General features: G+C 54.2%; 2 long non-coding RNA genes and 1 other non-coding gene across 4 annotated transcripts; all 3 read left to right on the forward strand.

The window, feature by feature from the left end:
• The first annotated feature begins 404 nt into the window (after window positions 1–404).
• Window positions 405–558, forward strand: LOC115500192. The gene has a single exon (XR_003964439.1). It is a non-coding gene; the product is annotated as a small nucleolar RNA SNORA62/SNORA6 family (small nucleolar RNA).
• Window positions 559–5,686: 5,128 nt separating this feature from the next.
• Window positions 5,687–6,745, forward strand: LOC115499339. The gene is made up of 3 exons (XR_003964125.1): window positions 5,687–5,801; window positions 6,344–6,606; window positions 6,708–6,745. It is a non-coding gene; the product is annotated as an uncharacterized LOC115499339 (long non-coding RNA).
• A 42-nt stretch (window positions 6,746–6,787) lies between these two features.
• LOC115499338 lies at window positions 6,788–12,447 on the forward strand. Of its 2 annotated transcripts, XR_003964124.1 has the most exons (4): window positions 6,788–6,823; window positions 6,945–10,490; window positions 10,989–11,124; window positions 11,279–12,447. It is a non-coding gene; the product is annotated as an uncharacterized LOC115499338 (long non-coding RNA). The 2 variants fall into 2 exon arrangements; XR_003964123.1 differs by having other exon boundaries at window positions 10,989–12,447.
• Window positions 12,448–19,312: the final 6,865 nt, after the last annotated feature.

Genomic DNA, 19,312 nt, shown 5'->3' on the forward strand with positions numbered 1-19,312 from the left:
TGATGTGTCTTGAGCCCCTGTGGGGACACCTGCAGCCTTTTTAATGGGTTTATGTATTTATGGACTGACGGGGTGCACTGTTCGTTTGAACTAATAAGGTCGACTCCCTATATATAGACTCCCGATAGATGGTCGACTCCCTATAATATTGCATATTTTTTAGAAGTATGATTCAATATCAAATTTATTTTTTTCAAAATTTATATGCCGTTCTACTTATTACTGTGGGTATTATATTAATACACGTCCTAAGCTTATGTATCCAGTATATACCTGATACTCTTCAAAGGTTATATTTATAATGAGCTACATAATGTGACCTTCTTTTTTTTGTAGGATTCTTACGTGTTTTTTTTTTTTATTAAAAGAGTCTATATTTATCTTCCCACTGTGGAAAATAGTTCGCTGCACATTGTTAGAGCTTGGGGCTGAGGCCGCTGGCTGGCCGATGAACTCACAGGGCAGGTAGTGTGCTACAGGAGGGGCGAGACTTCTGCTAACCCCACAAGGGGCCTCAGGCCCAATGAGTGGAGTTTGACAGCAATTCTTGCTACAAGTAAGAAAAAACAGTTTGGTGTGAGTTGATTTCTTTTACTTTTACCTGTGTAAAATATACACATGTAGCATTGGAAGAAGAAGAAAGAGGAGGAGAAGAAGAAAAAGGAGAAGAAGGAGGGGGGGGAGAAGAAGAGGGGGAGGAGGAGGAGGAGGGGGTGAGGAAAGAGAAGGCCAGAAGAAAAGGAGGAAGGGGGAGGAGGAGGAAGGGGAGGGGGAGGACGAGGGAGAGGGGGAGGGGGTGAGGAAAGAGAAGGCCAAGAAGAAAAGGAAGAAGAGGAGGAAGGAGAGGAGGGGGAGGAGGAGGGGGAGGAGGGGGGGGAGGGGAGGGGAGGGGGGGGGGAATAGGACAAAGAACCCAAGCAGCTCGCTCAGCAGCAGTGAAGGGCAGAGCTGCAACTGGAGTATTTCCTTGAATGAGCTGTTCTGGGAACGAGCCCTTCTCTGAAGATGATTCTCGAGAAGTGTCACAAATATGCCAGCTGCTATCAAATGACAGAATCAAGTGCATTTCTTTCAAAGGATCGTGCAGATACGACACAGGCCAGAACGTAGGAGGAAGATTGTCCTTGACCACGGCTCACTTTGCCCGTTGGTGTCAGAATAAGGAAAGAGGGGCGTGTCCCCACGGCTCCCGTGGCCAGAAGCCATGGGGAAGATCTGGGAACCCTCTCTCCCCGTGGGGCTGAGAGGGGCGTTTGGCGGCTGCACCTCCCGCTGTACAGACTGCCTGGGGACGAATATCGCCGTTGAACGACAGCTTTACCTTGGGGGGATTAACGTCCAAAGCATTGCTTCCACACCTGCGAAATGGCGGTGGCCACGGTACCTGCCCACGGGCCTCCGATGAGACTTGTCCACAGGGCGTGCTCAGCCCCGATGCTGACCCTTCATACGTATTTAGGAGCTGTTACGAATTTTATACCTGGTCATGGTTCCATTTTCCCATGCTTTCTGCAAAGGTTAGGAATGGTACTCGAAGGGAGAGGGTTTTGGTAGTCTCTCTGATGAACATTTAGATTCTCTAACTAGAAAACAAAAGCGCACGTGAACACGAACTTCTAGATTCATTTCAGACGTCCCAATTCCATGTTGACATCCATCGCCGGGTAAACTCCCGGTCCCCTCCCCAGGTACCTAAGACGTGGTTCTCAGGTATCAGAATGATGGGGGCACCTGGGCTCACTTCCCTGGAAACCGAACCTGGAACAAGTGTCTCAGTGTTTCTGACGCTTACGGAGAGCCCGGCTTTTTGTTCCTCCCGTCTCTGCCCCCTGCCCTCGATTCCCTCCGGCTGTGCTTACGTTGTTTATTTGTATTTTATTCTCGCCGGAGATGCTGCGTGTAAGCCATCCTGAATCTTTTTCTGGGGGCGGGAGGGCTCACTGGGAGCCGTGCACGTGGGGCTCACACATGCCGCTGCACCCCGCTGGTGGGCCTGTGGGGCTGCAGCTGTTAGATCTTGGAGCTTCGGTGATTCCAGAAGGTTTTTCTCCACCACCTGCTTGGATGACATCACACCGGAGTTACGGAGCAGTGTGCTTGCCTCACGGCCCACAGGGGATTTGTGATCTGTCTTCAGAGTTAGGCCCTGTTGACTCTCCTGTGGTTCCTGGGTCTCTGGTTCTACGTGTGTCCCTGGGCGAGCACATCCGGGCCAGATGCCATCATGACTCCTGTCATGGGTGTCCACCGGTCCGGCCAGGGCAGAGAGCCCCAGGGGCCACCATGCTGGCTGGCCGGGGAGAATCCCTAGGCCCTGTCTTCCCTCCCTCCTTGCGAAGTCTTTCCTCCCAGGTTCCGGCATCACTCGGTTCAAAAATCCTTAATGACTCCCTTTGGCCACAGAGTTAAGTGTTAATGTAATACAAACCCACTTGGCTCTTTAGAACCATGTGGGGCTCCGGCCTCATAATCACTATACTGTTCACATTCCTGGTGGGCCCGACGCCCCCTTTCTTGATCATTCCCCCCTCTGCTCCTACTCACTTATAACCTGCGAGTGTGCGGGTGGACGTTTAACACCGTCGTTTAGGACCCTGGCTTGGGGTCGTTGCTGAAGTCGTTAGCTTTTCGGAGCTGCCAGCTTCCAGAGGCTTCCAGAGCACAGTCACTTCTTGCAATGCCTTGGGGCTCCCTTTCCCTCAGGAGGGACCCTTCCAGAACCACCCCCAAGGTTTCGAGGATGCTTCTGTGTCAACGGCAGGCCTCTGTCCCCACCTTGTCCACATCCGTCACGAGTCTCCACGCTCCTCGTGCAGAAGGAACTGTTTAAACAATGCTCAGATTTACTTGTGTGGACATTTTTCTCATCTATCGATATCAACCCAGGCACAGATGGGACCGGATTTCTTGCCTAAACAAGTTCGTCACATAGGAACCAACCTTTCCTTGGAGATGAGATGTTGGAATTGACTTGGCCTCTTCCAGACGCCGCCAGATGGGAAACGGGTTTGGAAGGTGTCCCATGGAGGGACAGCCCTTGGCTTCTCCCCTGGGGACTGGTGTGTGATCCGGGAGGGTTGGAAAGGGTGGGCTGGTGAACACAGTGGTGTGGAGTCGAGCACCAGAGCTGGAGCGCCGAGGAGACCGTCGGGTTGGGCGTGAGCGGCTGTCACAGGCACAGCTGTGCTCAGTCCGAGGGTCAGCAGAGAAAGAACAGTGACAGCTCCCGCCAGGTGGGCACCCATGACCCACCTCCCTGAAGCTCACCTCCCTCCGTGAGCAAAGCAGGTGCCGTGTGTCGCTTCACAAAACACATTTGAAGAGAGCTGCTGCTCAAATTTCCCCCCCTACCTTTTATTATACACATTTTCAAATATGCCAAAAGTTGAAATGGTTCCACAGCACACACCCATCTACCCGCACCCAAACCAACATTCGGCCCTACGGTGGTGGCTCTGTCACAAGCCTGCCCTGCCCTCTGTCCACAGTTTGACACAGACATGAGTTAGTCTGTTTTCAATCATGGTATTTGATTCATTTTAAAATTTCAAAAGTAATTTAAAAAGGGCATGGGATCTTATTATTATCAAAAGGGCACACATTGAAACAAAATGAAGCTGAAGGCTGAGAGGGGCCATCCTTACAGAAGACAGGGTGACCGAAGAAACACCACGGTGGTGGCCACTCTGAGCTACACAAGTCTGCAGGTCAGCAGGTCAGCAGAGCCTTGGGCCATGTGCTGGGGGGTTGTGGTGGACCAGACAGGGGAGAAAAGGCATGAGGCCCAGAGACAGAAATGCAAGCTGGAAACCAGGCTGATGGTCCCCCGGGGGTTTCTCCCTGAAGGGAGTGGACAGACAATGCAAGGCTGGCTTGGGGAGGCATGAGAAAGAGAGCCTTGTACCACACGAGGGGCCAAGGTAAGCAAAGGACTAGGAGGAGCCCAGGTGCTCTGGACTGGCCATCCAGTCCCTGTCAACCCCCACAGTCCACGAGCCAGCTCCCGGTGACACACGTGGGCCCTGCTCATGGGGGGAGTGGATGCTTTACTGTGTGGTGATGAGCTGGGTCTGGGGTGACAGCATGACCCGTTAGTGGCATAGGGCACATTCATTCATCGACCCATCCATCCATCCACCCACCCACCCATCCACTTGTCCGTCCATCCATCCATCCATCTATCCATCCATCCATCCGCCATCCACCCACCCACCCATCTGCTTGTCCATCCATCCATCCACCCATCCGTCCACCCATCCACCTGTCCATCCACCCACCCATCCACCTGTCCATCCATCCATCCACTTGTCCATCCATCCACATATCCATCCATCCATCCCCCATCCACCCACCCATCCACCACCCACCCATCCATCCACCCATCCACTTGTCCATCCATCCGTCCATCAGTCCACCTGTCCATCCGTCCATCCACCCACCCATCCATCCATCCATCCATCCACCCATCCACTTGTCCATCCATCCATCCATCCGTCTACCTGTCCATCCACCATCCACCATCCACCCACCCACCCAACCATCCATCCACCCACCCACCCATCCATCCATCCATCCATCTGTCCATCCATCCATCACAGAGACCTTGTCACAAGGGAAAGTTCTGATAAATGACTATATACTGTGAGATTATGTTATCAACTCATGGCCTTAGATACTCTTACTTTTCTTCTTTACTTTGTTTTGAGGTCTTAAGATGAAACATCCTGTAGGTGTCTTTCCCAGAAGCGAGCAGGGGAAGAAGAGGTGAGCTCTCATCCCGTGCAAAAGCCAGGGATGGGGAAGAAGACTGGGGTCACCCTGAATGTGGTTGGGGGAGTTTTGTGTGTCCCCATCTCATGTTGCCAAAAAGCACTCCAAGCTGGCAGACGTCATTCCTTGTATCTAATTGTGACTAAATCAACATTTGTTCCCTAAACAAACGATGCTTCCAGAATACATAAAATTGCTTTGTGTGTGGCCATTATTAAAGTACCATGAAAACTTGCCTTTGTTGTCTTGGATGTGCAAAGCCAATATAGCTTATTTTTTTAGTAACATATTGGGAGGTCCTTATGGGATCCTACCTCAGTGGGTAAAGGGGAGATGGGTTCTTTTTAAAGTTTATTTATTTATTTTGAGAGGGAGACTAGGGGAGGGGCAGAGAGAGGAGAGAGAGAATCCCAAGGAAGAGAAAGAAAAGTCAGCATGGAGCCTGACGCGGGGCTCGTTCCCACATCCTAGGATCGTGACCTGAGCCGAAATCAAGGGTTGGACACTTAACCGACAGAGCCTCCGAGGTGCCCCGGGGAGATGGGTGTTAATCATCGTGCTCAGGTTGCCCAGAAGAAAACTCAGAAGCAAGGAGGGGAGAGCAGGTAGTTTATTTGAGAAGTGATCCAGGAAGGTGGGAAAGGCAGGCGCCAGGGGACCGTGTGCTGCCAACGCCTTAAACTTCACGGGTCCTAGAGCTCAGCCCCGTGGGGGAGCTCTGCTCCAGCTACCCCTCCTGGCCTTGGAGGGGGCTGGGGTGTAAATCCGAGGACATGCCCGCCCCGCTGAGCGCCGCGGACACTTCCTGCCCCCTCCACGTGTGCTCACAGTGAGCCCCGCCCCCGCACCGCAGGAGGGGACGCGAGCAGGATGTGCTGACAAAGCCTACCGCACTGGCACATTACGATGCAAGTTCACAATGTCAGCATCCCGTTAGATAAGCTAGGCCGTGTTGACGAAGGTCTTTTTGAGAAAGTGCTTCTGGATTTCTGCTCTTTTCCCTTCTTCTCTCCGATACGACAGCGAGGCAGGTACATTTTTGAGGGCTCCTGCTAAGGGAGACAGGGCATTGGATCTGGTGCCCTTGAAATCCCGCCTGGTTTCTCCTTCTCGTGTGGCTTGTCTGTGGACGCTGGTCCCGTCTGGCTTCCTGGGGGTGTGTCCACACCTCCCGCTGCTGTCCTCGGTTCCAGCCTTTTGTGCTGCCCCCTCCCCCTCTCCCCAGGCCCTGACATCCCAGAACATCGCTGGCTGGTCTCTGGGGTCCACTGTGCTTGACTGCATCCCTTCTCCAGGACACACGGGAACCTCTGGGCACCTTGGGGACACACAGGGACACTGCATCAGGCTGGTTCATCTCTGCATCATCATTCACCAAAGCGACTCTGTTTCACTGCTTCACTGGTGCACAGTGCTGGGGTTCTAAGTGGGGGACGTGTCCTGGGTCCACGCTTTCTCTTTCCACCACCTAGCCTGCCTCCTCGTCTCCCTGAGGGCCTGGGGAGAATGATGGGACTCATTTGCCTCTCTGCCCACGTCCTCCCTCTCTTTCTCTCTCTCTCTGTCTTTACAGGAGCCTGGAACGATGGAGGTTGCTTTATATCCTGTTCTCTCCAGCCCTGGCTAATGCTAAACCCGAAGGGTGCATTGCCAAGGTCAGACTCTCAACGGAAACTTAAAAGAAAAAAAAAGAGCATCCTTGGCTTACAAAACGAGTGCTTTGCTGCAAATCCTTTTCTGGATGCCGAGCGTAAGATTGAACCGTTCTTCCTATTTGTCTAGTGGCAGACCTGACTATCCTTGAAGCAAATGAATGCCTCCACCAGAGAAGAACCTGTCAGTACAAACCGATGAGGGCAAGACACCGACATCAATATATTTCAGCAGCACTATTCCCGTTTCATTTCGCATCTAATTTTTATTTTTTTATTTTTTAGTGTTTGTTGTTGAGAGGGGGCGAGGGGCAGAGAGAGAGGGAGACACAGACTCCGAAGCAGGCTCCAGGCTCCGAGCTGTCAGCACAGAGCCCGATGCGGGGTCGAACCCACAAACGGTGAGATCATGACCTGAGTTGTTTTTTTGTTTTTTTGTTTTTTTTTTTTTTGTAAGTGCAAGACCATGGTCAGAAAATAAATTCCATCAACCTGGCTGATTCTGTCTTCCATTTTCTCCAGGTGTCACTTGCCCTTTCTATATTTTCGGTTTGGAAAGTCGATGACAGTCAGAACGCTGGTCTCCTCGAGGAAGAGAAAACCAAGTCGAGCTGGTCTGTCCCAGCTCCAGTAACGCAGCTGCGGCCCCTCCACGGAACCACAGGACGCGCCTCTCTCTGTCTCTGTCTTGGCCGTCAGCGGCCTCCCTCGGGGCCGGCGTGGCTCTGGTCCTTCCAGGCACCACATCCAGACAGGGCAACTTCCAGAGGGAGAGGGGGACGTTGTCCCGCGGCACCTCCCCCTCAAGCGTGAGGGGTGTGCCGCGGACCCTGGGGTGTGCACCCGGGCACTTCTTTTCAGGAGGGGAACCTCACTTTCCAGCTGCCCAGAGTGTTGACCGGTGAGGTCTCACCGCCCAGGCCCTCCCCAGGGATCGCACTTGTCCGAGGGGGGCCCCGTTTCTCGACAGCCTGCCCCTCCCTGGGTCCGAGCCCTGGGACGTCCCATCCGCAGTGACTGGCCCAGGGGATAGACTGGCATCTGTGCTTCCCACCCTGCCTGATCTTGTTTTCCTCTCTCCTCCGCGGGTTTCGTACTTGGGAGCACTCCCCGATAAACCTCTTGTGCACAAAACTCGGTTTCGGAATCTCCCTCCCACGGAACTCACTCGGAAAGAATTCGCACGAGGAGCGGTCCTGAGAAGCTGATTTACAACACCGTTCGGGGCAGAGACCCCCTGGCCCCCAGCTGGCCACGAGGACCCACCCGTGGGACTGGCCCTTGCGGGTCTGTGGCAGTGCGGTTGGGAGAAGCGTTACCAGTGACAAAGTAGAACAGAGGAACCAGGGGAGAGAGTGCAGGGCAGCTCGCCTCTCCCGTCCTCCTGGCCGCCAGACCAGTGACGGGGGTCAGGCACAGGTCACGCATGAGCCTGATGGAATCAGCCGCCACCAACCAAGGCTGACACGGCTTCTGTCGCCGCAGAAACCTGCCTGATGCTTGAACACGGCGTATCCCTCAGACGAACCTGCCGCTTGGTGGCGAGTTCATTACGTTGGATCCCTTCCACCCTCGAAGGGGACAAACTCATCTTGACTGAAATGGACTTCTATTCTAGTTAAAGGTTTGACTTCCTCGTCTGTGAAGCCTCAGCTTCGGATGCCTTACCGAAAAGTCTCAGACCGAGGGGCCCTCTTGACAACAGGCGAGGTGCCTTGGCGGTGGGCACACAAGCGTGGCAAGGCTTGGCACTCGCCGCATCACCGGGAGCAGATGGCCCGATGGAACCGTCACAAAGGCTCGGGAAGGCCCAGCAGGGGTACCAGCTCGGACATGACGCCCTGCAGGGATGGGGCGCCACCCTCCAGGACGCATAATCGGTGCGCGGCGCTGGGTCCCCGGCGGTTGGAGCACGTGTCTGGGAACCAAGGGGGATAGCAAGCACGCACCTGTTCGCCATGAGTCCCGTGGCCCACCTGGGGAGTAGTCTGGGTTTCTGTTCCCAGCACCTTCAGGTTGTGTGGTTCTGGGCATCGTATTCCCAGAGGAGAGGTGTCCACCCGGGGTCATAGCACCCCGGCAGGGTCGCTGGCCCTGACCGTCAGGAGGTAGGCTGCTTCACGTGTGGAGGCGGGCAGAAACAAAGTATGTACCCGGGGCATCCCCTGGGGCGCCACTGGGTGCTGCCTCACCTAACTTTGATGGCAGGTAGACAGACGTGGCACCCGTGGCCCCAGCAGGTCTTGGCGGGAGAAGCTCAAACCCTCAGGGAAGCGGGTCTGGGTCACTGCACGGCGCCTGGCCCTCGGACTGGCAGAGGTGGTAGCTGGGAGCGGGGGCGGGGGGTCTCGGATGGCTCGTGGAGGAGGGAGATTTAAGTATCGGTTGTGGCTGGGAGGCAAGTCGCAGCGTCTGGACTACGGCACCTCCCGCCGATTTTCTTGGGGCATTTTCCCCAGGAGGGAGATAAGCCGGAGAACACGGGAGTCCCGGCTCCCGGGTGGGTGGGTTACTACATGAGCTAGTGATCTGAGCCGTGCCGGGCACAGTGTCGTAGACGGTCGTGGGCGTCCCGACGACCCCGTGTGACCGAGGCTCTCCTTCTGTGCTGCCTGTGGCTCACCGCCCAGAAAGGGGTCACGAAGCCGGTGGTGCCCGCTCCCCGGGGACAGCCCACAGCAGTGACCGGGTGGCCTCCGAGGGCTCACCTCAGTCACACAGCGCCCCTGGGGTTGCCTGAGGTCTGTGTGAGGACTGCACCCCGGCCGAACTCCCCGGGGCCAGTTCTGACTCCCTCACTTTCTCGTAGTTGCTGTTCCCAAGAACGCTCCTCGATAAATCACCTGCACACGAGCCTCCCTCCCTGAGTTCTTTTCCAGGGAACCCGCCGAAGCCATAACTCGTGCCCGGAAATGTCCCCAAGGCAGCACCTCTCCAGCCTGACTGGATAGAATTGAGTGTTGCGCCTGTGCAACTGATCATTTGGGGGTGGGAGGGATGTCGGGGACAACCAAATGGCCACTCTCCGTGGGATGTGGGGAGTTGGTGACCAGCACGTAGACCTCCCAGAGATGCCCCCAGAGCTGCGTCTGCACAGAGATGGGCAGGATGGGGTGCTTGTGGCACGGAGCCTGCGGGCTGGCACCTGCTTCCCGGAGGAACAGAGCAGCAGCTGCTATGGTCAGCGTGTGACACAAGGCTCTCTGGCCTGGCCCCATTTCGGAAGCCCCAAAACACGTGTGGGGGGATGTTGGCATTTCTAAGGGCTATCGTCACCCTCTGTAAAAATTAACCTCAAATCTTCGGTGCTTTCTTTTGTGAAGGACTTCCATTACATTTAATTCGAAAAGTCCCAGGCAAACCCCGGGCTCGGGGCTCCTTCTGAATGAGAACTTGACTCTCGCGTTGGGATTCTAAGGGCACGGAGCGGGCAGTACTGCGTGTACCCTGGGACTCGAGTTCGAAGGATGTAATAACAGTTGTAGGAAAATAAAGCAAGGGATCTGCGGCCAAGTACATTCGGAAATGGCGTGGTTGACAAGGGAGAGAGGTCTCTCTTTTCCACGGGCTCTCGTCGCTACCTGTCCCACACAGCCCTGGGTGGGGGGGGGGGGACTGCCGGTGACCTCAGGGCACCTCTGGTGGCCACGGCGGTGTTCTCTTTTTGCAAGTTTGCAAGTGCTTATCAGCAACTGCCGGCACGCAGCCTGGCGCGGGCTGCGCGGGCCATTCTCCCCGTGGTGCACAACACGATTGAGTTTTGTACCCCCGGTGTGAGCAGGAGAACCCCGGAGTAACAGAAACCCCCACCAGGTACTTCCTGCCAGATGGTGGGTTTGCAGCTCTCCTGGCTGCCTTCCCTTTCCCAGCCTGGGATCCGAATCAAAGGATCCTTCGTTCAATTCCATGCCCACCGGTGTTCTCTCTCAGAGCCAAGGAGAACTGTGGCTGAGTCACAGCCGGCATGAGAAACTCCTGCTGACTCAGTTCGAGTAACCTCCGTGAACGGGGCTCTCACTTCTCGCCAGGACACGCTGCCCGGAATGCCTGCCAGAGCCTCTATTTTAGGTTTGTCTTGTTTTTGTCTCTTGGCAGTGTATTCAATCAGGATATTCGTAGGAATGGCGAGTGCTTAAGAAAATCAACAACGGGTGTCTTGAAAAATTCTTAAAGATCCAGTAGTTTAACTCGACACGCAGACCCCCACCGATGAGAAGCGCGTTCTCAACCGTGCGTATTATTATAACTGGATGCAATGAAAACGGAGTTATATTAGGTACGGTTTTCTGGAGGCTCTGAGTCTTTTGATTCCCTTCTGGCATTTTCGGTCCCTTCTTGCGCCTCTGTGAACTGTTGCAAGTTTCAAAGACTTCGGGCAAGGGCGTGGGGTACAGGAGCATCAGAGCCGCCGTCCCGCAGTGGCGTTTGAGGATGGCCATCGGGAGGGACGGCAGAACAGGCCGTCGTGGGCGGCGTGTGCAAAGGGAGTCCCGGGAAACGGAGCTACCTTGGAGGAAGACACAAATGCAGTTTGCTAACAAGGCTCCTCCTCGCACCCCTAAGCAGGTCACGGAAATAGCCCCCAAGTGCAAACAAGGCTACAAGGTTGGTTCTAGATGTCTCGTGACCTGAGAACGCCCCGTGTTGCCCAATGCGCTACCCGTCCTCTCGGATCTGGTCCCAGGATGTTATTTCGAGCAAGGTCTTGTAACTGCTGGCTTGGAGGGGGGGGGCTCTAGCGTGTCCCCGGTGCCCCCGGTTTTGCACCTGCCGGGGAGTGCCGATCGAAGCCCGTCTCCAAGGCACACGGGGAGGGAAACCGAAGGAGCTGCTTCCTTCCTCTTGCTCATGCACAGTGGCTGGCGCACAGCGGGAGTCACACGGTGAGGTGTCAGCGTGCTGAGGCCCAGCAGAACTGGTACTGACAAGCAAACAAGAGCCACACGCAGGGAAAGCACAGAATGTCTCTGGGCATCCTCTCCCACAAAAATACAGTCCTGCTGGAAGTGGTCACGAAGCTAAGGTGAATGTTTTCGAGGAGACAGACACGAAGACCTTCCCAGTGTCAGTGAACGAGCTGGGGACACGGGGCCTGGATGACCAGGTACTGAGTGCCCCAGGGCTCGGTGCTGGAAAGCATGAGCAGACAATCCCTGCAATTCCCACCCCCAACCCCCAAGAGGTCACCTACAGGAAGAGGGAGACTGGAGTCGTGACCACAAACCACACTCTAACCTGGATCTACAGAAGGCCGTGAGTTCATCTGAAGATTACTTCCCCATATGTTTTTTTCCTACTACTTTTTGCAAGTGTAAAAGATAGTTCCAGAATAAAAAAAAATCCAGTGGACAGTCTACAGAATCCCACGGTATCCTAAAATTTTACCAAACAACAGATATATGCCTACTTGGCCTTGAGCCAAGTAAATTGTGCATGCGAGGTCACCTTCCAGACGAAGGTGTCCATCATTAGGTAGTGTCAGAGCGGTGCCCCTGGCCCGTGCCTACGTGTGTGGACGGAATGTTTGCACGCCCCCATCCATACGTGAAAGCCCAACCCCCAAGTTAAATGCAGCCACAAGGGTGGGGTCTTGACCCAATAGGATTAGTGTCCTTACACAAAGAGAAACCAGAGAACTCTCTCTCTCTGTCTCCATGCTCACAAGAGAGGTCATGTGAGCACATCGCGGCAGCCACCTATGAGCTCAGGGAATGAAACGTACCTTCCAGCCTCCGGAACCATAAGAAACCAGTCTCTGCCGTGGAAGCTGCCCAGTCTTACCGCCCGGTGGTATTTTGTCATGTGGCCGGGACAGACTAATGCAAGCATATCTCGCACCACCCACATGGTGCCTGGAGTGCTAACAGTGAATATACAGACTCTGATCATAGATTTGTCATTTACCAATTGCTTGCTATGTGCTTGACATTGTTGGTCACCTTGGCCTTTACTTATTGCCCCTTGTGTTATGGTGTTGTTCCTTCCCTTTTATTTTTTTTTAATTAAAATTTTTTTCCAATGTTTATTTATTTTTGAGAGAGAGAGAGAGAGAGAGAGCGTGCTGGGGAGGGGCAGAGAGAGAGGGAGACACAGAATCCGAAGCAGGCTCCAGGCTCTGAGCCGTCAGCACAGAGCCTGACGTGGGGCTCGAACTCATCAACTATGACATCATGACCTGAGCCAGAGTCAGGCTCTTAACTGACCGAGCCACCCGGGCACCCCAGTTTCCCTCCCTTTCCTTGGTGAGTTCTGGGCCATAATGGTAGGTAGCCTTGGGTGTCGCCATGAGGACACATGTGGTGTCAGGCGAGCTGACATACTGTCACTGAGGAAGGCCCCCAGTAGAACCTGGCTACTGCTTGGTTTTCTCTGCTTCACTCTCTTAGGATTCACCCAACTTGGATGGGTTGTATTTCTGCTTCATTGCATACTGGGGGCGCGTAGAACCTTTGGGTAAAAGCTGATCACCTGTCTCCTGGGTTTGCACGTTAACCACCGTGCATTTGGAACAGGCCCATCCCAATGGCGAACTGTGCCGTGGGGGCACTCATGTCACAGGAGTTGAAGGAACAGAAGGAAGGAAGTCCCATCTGGAGAGCTGACTTCCAGTGATACCACTTTTTTCCATACCCACCTCGTTTGAGCCTAGGAGATTCTAGAACCGTCTACCTTGAGGAGGTGATACCTTGCCTCACTCACTACCTGCTTACATCCCAATGGGAAGCTGAGCGGTAGCTGGAAACAGGATATGCTGCCACATGTCCATCGCCATGGAAACTGTATTTCTCCCCCCGTGGTCACAGGTGGCCTATTTTGCATTGCCGTGTGGTTGACCCTACAGGACTGCTTGTTACGGGGCAGCATGGCTGTACCCATCACATTTCTCCACACGAGACGCAAATTCTCCTGGGTAGACACCAGTGCCGCCAGAAAACTTTTCAGGTGTGGCTTGAACTTCAAAGTGGAGTCAATTTGCAGAAGGAGCCCTTAATCTGTGAACACAAGCCACTAATTTCCCCCTTCTTTTCTAAACACAGTCCCAGGGAGGGTGTGATTACCGGGCAGACAGCAGTGCGGGTCGGCACCACTTTGCTGAAGAAGCCGAGGCTGATGGGTAGACCTATCAGCCGTCAGTGGTGCTAAAATTAGACTAAGAAGATCAGTGCTCCATTCTAGAATCAGTGACTAATCTGTTTATTATGTTGGTCCAGCAATTGAACAAGTAGTTTTTCCTCTCTTGATCTGCATCTAGATAAGAGCTGGAGAATTAGACCGGCCTCAGACATTGGGTCTAGAACAGGTTCAAGAACGAGGGCTCTCAAATCCATTGTCACCAATAGAAATTTGTCACCTGTAGCTTCAGGTACAGTTAATATATTTTATTAATGTATTTATTATGTTTATTTATTAAAATACATTTATTATGTTAATACGCTAATATACTTTCTCCGTTCCTATGTCATCTGCCACTTCCCCCTTCAGTCTTATCTTCTCCCATCCTGCTCTCCCTCGTTCCTTTCCTTTACTCAATCAGTACATCTGTTTTTTAAATGTTTGTTTATTTTTGAGAGAGGGGGAGGGGCAGAGAGAGAGGGAGACACAGAATCCCAAGCAGGCTCCAGGCTCTGAGCCGTCAGCACAGAGCCAGCTGCGGGGCTCGAACTCTTGAACGAGGAGATCATGACCTGAGCTGAGGTCAGGAGCTTCACGGACTGGCCCCCCGGGTGCCCTTCCGTCAACACATCTCATGTGCCAGTTCCGTGCTGGCCTCCCGCAAACATGGAAGCTCACGTTGTTGTCCTGGCTGGGCTCCTTGCCTTGTCGGGGCATCTCCACTCGACACATGAACGCTGCTAGAGGCTGGGATGGAAGTTTGGGCAAGGGGCTGAGGAAGCACAGCTGAAAGCCAGTTGGTGCAGGACTCACGAGCGTCGGTGGGCTTGCTCCGGAGGGGTGCTGAGTGCGTTCGCGAAGGCTGCCGAGGACCGGCCGGCCGAAGGGCCAGGAGGGGCCAGGGTGCTCCGAGACCGAGGAACGGCACACACAGAGACGCGGACCAGGACACGGCGTGTTTGGGACACACAGTGGCTCCTTGCGATGGAGCTTGGGGCCCAGTGGGATGTGGAGGAAGGGAGGCTGCAGACACGGGCAGAAGTCAAGACCTGAAGGGCCTGAATGCTGCCACCATGAAGTCTGGACTTTGTTGCAGCGGGAGCCCGGGAAGGACTTGAGAGGAGGAGGGGATGGCCGCTGCTATGCTTGGAGATGTGGTCGGAGACGTGGCCGGTGACGTGGTCAGAGACGTGGTCGGAGATGTGGTCGGAGACGTGGTCGGAGACGTGGTCGATGATGTGGTCGGAGACGTGGTCAGTGATGTGGTCGGAGACGTGGTCGGTGATGTGGTCAGAGATGTGGTCGGAGACGTGGTCGGAGACGTGGTCAGAGACGTGGTCAGAGACATGGTTGGTGATGTGGTCGGAGACGTGGTCAGAGACGTGGTCGGTGATGTGGTCGGAGACGTGGTCGGAGAAGTAAGCGTTCCAGGAAACCTGCCAGGAGGCTACTGCTCAGTCCCGACAGGAGACCAGGGTGTCAGCAGCCAAGCAGCTCTGGTAGAAGATATTTCACACGTAGAATCCACTGACCTTCGGACCAAATGGGCCAAGGGAGGGAGGAGGACTCTGTGATCCTTTGAGCACCTACGGAGGTTTCTTGCTAAGGAGCAGACAGCTCACACGGAGCGGTTTTAAAGGCCATGACACAGCCCCAGTTCCACCCAACGTCTTCCTCGCTGGACTCCCCAGGAGTCTGGAGGGCCAACGTCAGTATTTCATGTCTGCACACACCTAAAATAAAAACCTCCCTCGCGGCGATCAGACCCTCAGAGGAGGCGATGGGGCCGCTGCAGGTGGATGGACACCGGCGGCCGGTCCACCTTGTACGTGGCCTGGGTCCCGCACGCCTTCTCCCAGTGTTCCGCAGGAAGGGACTCTGCCCCCAGCACAAAGCACGGATGCAGAGACTTGGAAACAGCATGTGGTCTAGACACACAAGAGAACACGGGCCCACGAGACCGTCCAAAGTCTGGAAACAGCAAGGCAAGGGTTGAACACATCGATCAGAGGTTCCTCCGGTCCATCAGAGGCCCCAAGTGGCGATGGTCTGCTCCGGACGAACGGTCGCAAATGTGGCCTTTGCCCTTTGGATCACCTGAAGGACGAGCAGAATTGCCTAGAGAAGAAGCGTCCTCCCGGCTGCCCCGGCCGCGAGGGCTGCATTCAGCCCCCCAGCGGGGAGCGAGCGGGACTCTGGGCCACTGGCTGGTGTGCATGTTGAGACGCAAAGGGCGGCAAATTGGTTTGCCGCGAGCCCCAGGAGAGCGGCAGTGGGGGCGGGGCGGGGCTGGTGACCCTCCCTTCCAGTCTTTCGGTCTCAAGTGTCCAGCAGCGGGTCCCACTGCTTTCCTTGGCCACGTCTGCAACTTGCCCAGGCCGTCCACCCACGCTCATGGCCCATCCATTCCTTTCACGGCAGCGTCCGGCCACACGCCACAACCTCCCCTCACTTAGTGACTCTCCGTGAGTCAGCATCTGTCTGGAGGCCGAGTCAGTCCGGCGTGAGGCTGGCAGACTCGAGAGGGAGCGGCTGACCCTACAGAGGGCCCCTCTGGGGCAGGCATCCCCACCTCGGGCTCTCCTGGTCCCATACCGGTGAGCAGAAGTCGGGAGAAGGCAGTTTGGGGGTCCAGAAAGTCCTGAAGGATTTGCAAACGAAGCAGGTGCATCCTGAGAGGCGGGAGCTTCCGTATTCTGCAAATCACACATTTTTCGTTCATCTGCATGTGTGCTGGGGGCTCCCGCCGTGAATACAAGGGGGCCCGAAGGCCCCTGGTCTCCCTCACACACACGGTGTGCTCGGAAAGACCTCTCTGGTGTGGGTGGAAGAAGGACTTGACGCTTAGTGAGTTTTTCAAGTTTTCCCTGCTGGAATTAAGTTAATGCAGCAGAATTATAATATAGAAGACATTTGCATATGTGTCTATATGCATGTATAAACATCTGTATATCCCTATATGTACACATAGGCGTGTGTTGCTTGAAAAATTTTTTAAAAAGCATTTCGGGAAGAAATTGGCGAGGAAACCCAGCACACGCCTCTGGCAGGGTGGGCGGACAGGTGACTGCCGCCGGCGTCCCCCGGGTCCACGAGTGCCCTGCAGGCCTGTGCTCAGCCACCAGGGCTGGCCCCAGTGGTAGTCTCTCGTCCACGGGCTCTGAGCTCCAGGGATGGGGATGGGGATTGCTGGAGGGTGATGGGGCAGGGGGAATGGGGTGTGTGACTTTTCAAATGACAAACACACGAGAGATTCGTCCTCAGTTCTTTCACTGGTGGCTTTGAGGCCACTTGCACGGAACTGGACCCACACTACAGTCTACGTGGTGAGCCCACAGCGGTCTCACCCCTACAGGCCACCGCTGGTATTGCCGGCGGAGAGATTCTGGACGGGACTCAGACCGTGGGAGCCCTTGGTGGCTTAGCCGAGCCCAGCTGGGTGGGGACACGTCTCCCCAGTGGGCAATCCGGGCTTTCTGCTCTGCTCCCCACACTGGCTTTGGGCCGCAGCCACGGCCCGGGGCGTGATTAACTCTCTCAGCAGGGGTCTGCTCGGTTTATTAGATGAATAGCAACATTTTCTGGTAATCGTTTAAAAACTTTTTAAACATTTATTCATTTTTGAGAGACAGAGAGACAGAGTGTGAGCGGGGCAGGGGCAGAGAGAGAGGGAGACACAGAACCCGAAGCAGGCTCCAGGCTCCGAGCTGTCAGCACAGAAACTGACACAGGGCTCGGACCCACAAACTGTGAGATCGTGACCCGAGCTGAAGTTGGACACTCAACCGACTGAGCCACCCAGGCACCACCCCGGTAATAGTTTTAATGCTCCGTTATTTCTTCTGTGTTTAATTTTTTTAAAATGGCTTACAAAATTTTGGTAAAATAGACATCATAAAAAATTGACCGTTTAAGTGCACAGTTCAGTCGCATTAAGCACAGTCACACTGCCGTGCGACCGTCACCACCAGCTGTCTACAGGCTTTTTTTCTTTTTTTTAGCTCGCAAAACTAAAACCCTGTCCCCAGCAAACACTAACTCTCCAGCCTCCGGCAACTGCCGTCTACTCTCTGTGTCTGTGGGTATGACGACTGTGGGGACCTCACAGAAGTGGAGACCCGCAGTATTTGTCCTTTGTGAGTGGCTTACTTCACTCAACGTAGTGTCCGCCAGGCTCATGCACGTTGGAGCAGGAGACAGACTCCCCGCCCTTTCTTTCTTTTTTTTTTTTTATTAACTTTTTTTAAAATTTATTTTTGAGACAGAGAGAGACAGAGCATGAACGGGGGAGGGGCAGAGAGAGAGGGAGACACAGAATCGGAAACAGGCTCCAGTCTCCGAGCCGTCAGCCCAGAGCCCGACTCGGGGCTCGAACCCACGGACCGAGAGATCGTGACCTGAGTTGAAGTCGGAGGCTCAACCGACTGAGCCACCCAGGCGCCCCTCCCCGCCCTTTCTAAGGCTACTGCCGTCCCATTAGAAAGATGGGCCACGTTTGGTTTATCCATCCAGCTGTTGGTGGACACTTGAGCTACTCCTACTTTTTTTGCCGTTGTGAACAGAGCTGCCGTGAACAGGGGTGTACAGACAACCTCTTCACGTTTTCGCCTAATATGACGTTATTTCATGCCCCGCTCTGAGACGAGAAAACTCTGCATTTAGCTCCGCTCCTTCTCCTTCTTCCTACAATAAATGCCTCTGATCTTGGGTAATGACTCTTTATTAATGTTTCTGAGAACCAAGCCTGCACTTTTCCTTTTTCAATAGCTGAATAATAAGACATATTCTGGTAAAGTTCTAAGGATGCTTGAAACCAACGGGACATCATTTCACCCACTAAATTCTCGGGTATAACCACTTCAAAGGACTTTTTAAGCATGAGCCCCATTAATTGCAATTGGACCACACCACTCAAGTACACAATTCCAACCCTCTGAGCCCTATAAGGGTGGCCCACACACCATCTTTGTGTGTAACCAGCTGGGGGGAAAGACACCCCATGCATACTGCAGTCTCCGGGCCGTGAGGAAACGTCGACCCGGGGAAATCTCACTTGCCGTGCTGGCCAGAACAGTAAAGACAACGTAAAATTTTTAGCGGGGTAACAAACCAAGCACATTGCTTCTCATCAAGGCCCCACTGACTCAAAAGGGTGGGCTGAAATGGATCCCTGCATGACCCGTATACCAGGTTCTCAGGAAGCCTTTGACTCGGCAAATCGGTGGGCCCCCGAAGACCAGAGCTGGCGTCACTGAGAGGTCATGGCCAGCAAGTAAGTCACAGTGGCAAGAGGGAAACCGCGTGGCAGGTGAGGTGTATGGGTACAGGAGACCAATGTTGCTCTGGGTTTTGTGCAGGTCTGTGCCGTGTGCTGGACAGTGTCATGGGGCCCCTGAGCTCCAAGGGATCACCAGGTGCCTGCAGGAGATCCAAGGGCTTGAGAGTGATCAGAGGTCTCCACCAGCCTTGCCAGCGTCCTACAAATCAGCCTCCAGTATCAGCCCAGGTAATGATGACTACAGGTCAGCCAGAAGGCCTCTTGTTCTCCTAACGTGACCACAGCTGGGACCATAAAACACACTTATCAAATTTCAATGAATAGAAATCCTACGATGTCTGCTCTCAGGCCACGATGGCATTAAATTAGTAACTAATGGCAGAAAAAAGAGAAAGGCCGTAAGTTGCTGATATCAGACATCAATAAGATGTCCTGGACATTAAAATGACAATAAAAGAATACCATGAGCGACTGTATACCCACAGATTTCATAACCTCG

The sequence above is a fragment of the Lynx canadensis genome, chromosome D4, assembly GCF_007474595.2.
Source record: "Lynx canadensis isolate LIC74 chromosome D4, mLynCan4.pri.v2, whole genome shotgun sequence".
In the NCBI taxonomy this organism is placed as follows: domain Eukaryota; kingdom Metazoa; phylum Chordata; class Mammalia; order Carnivora; family Felidae; genus Lynx; species Lynx canadensis.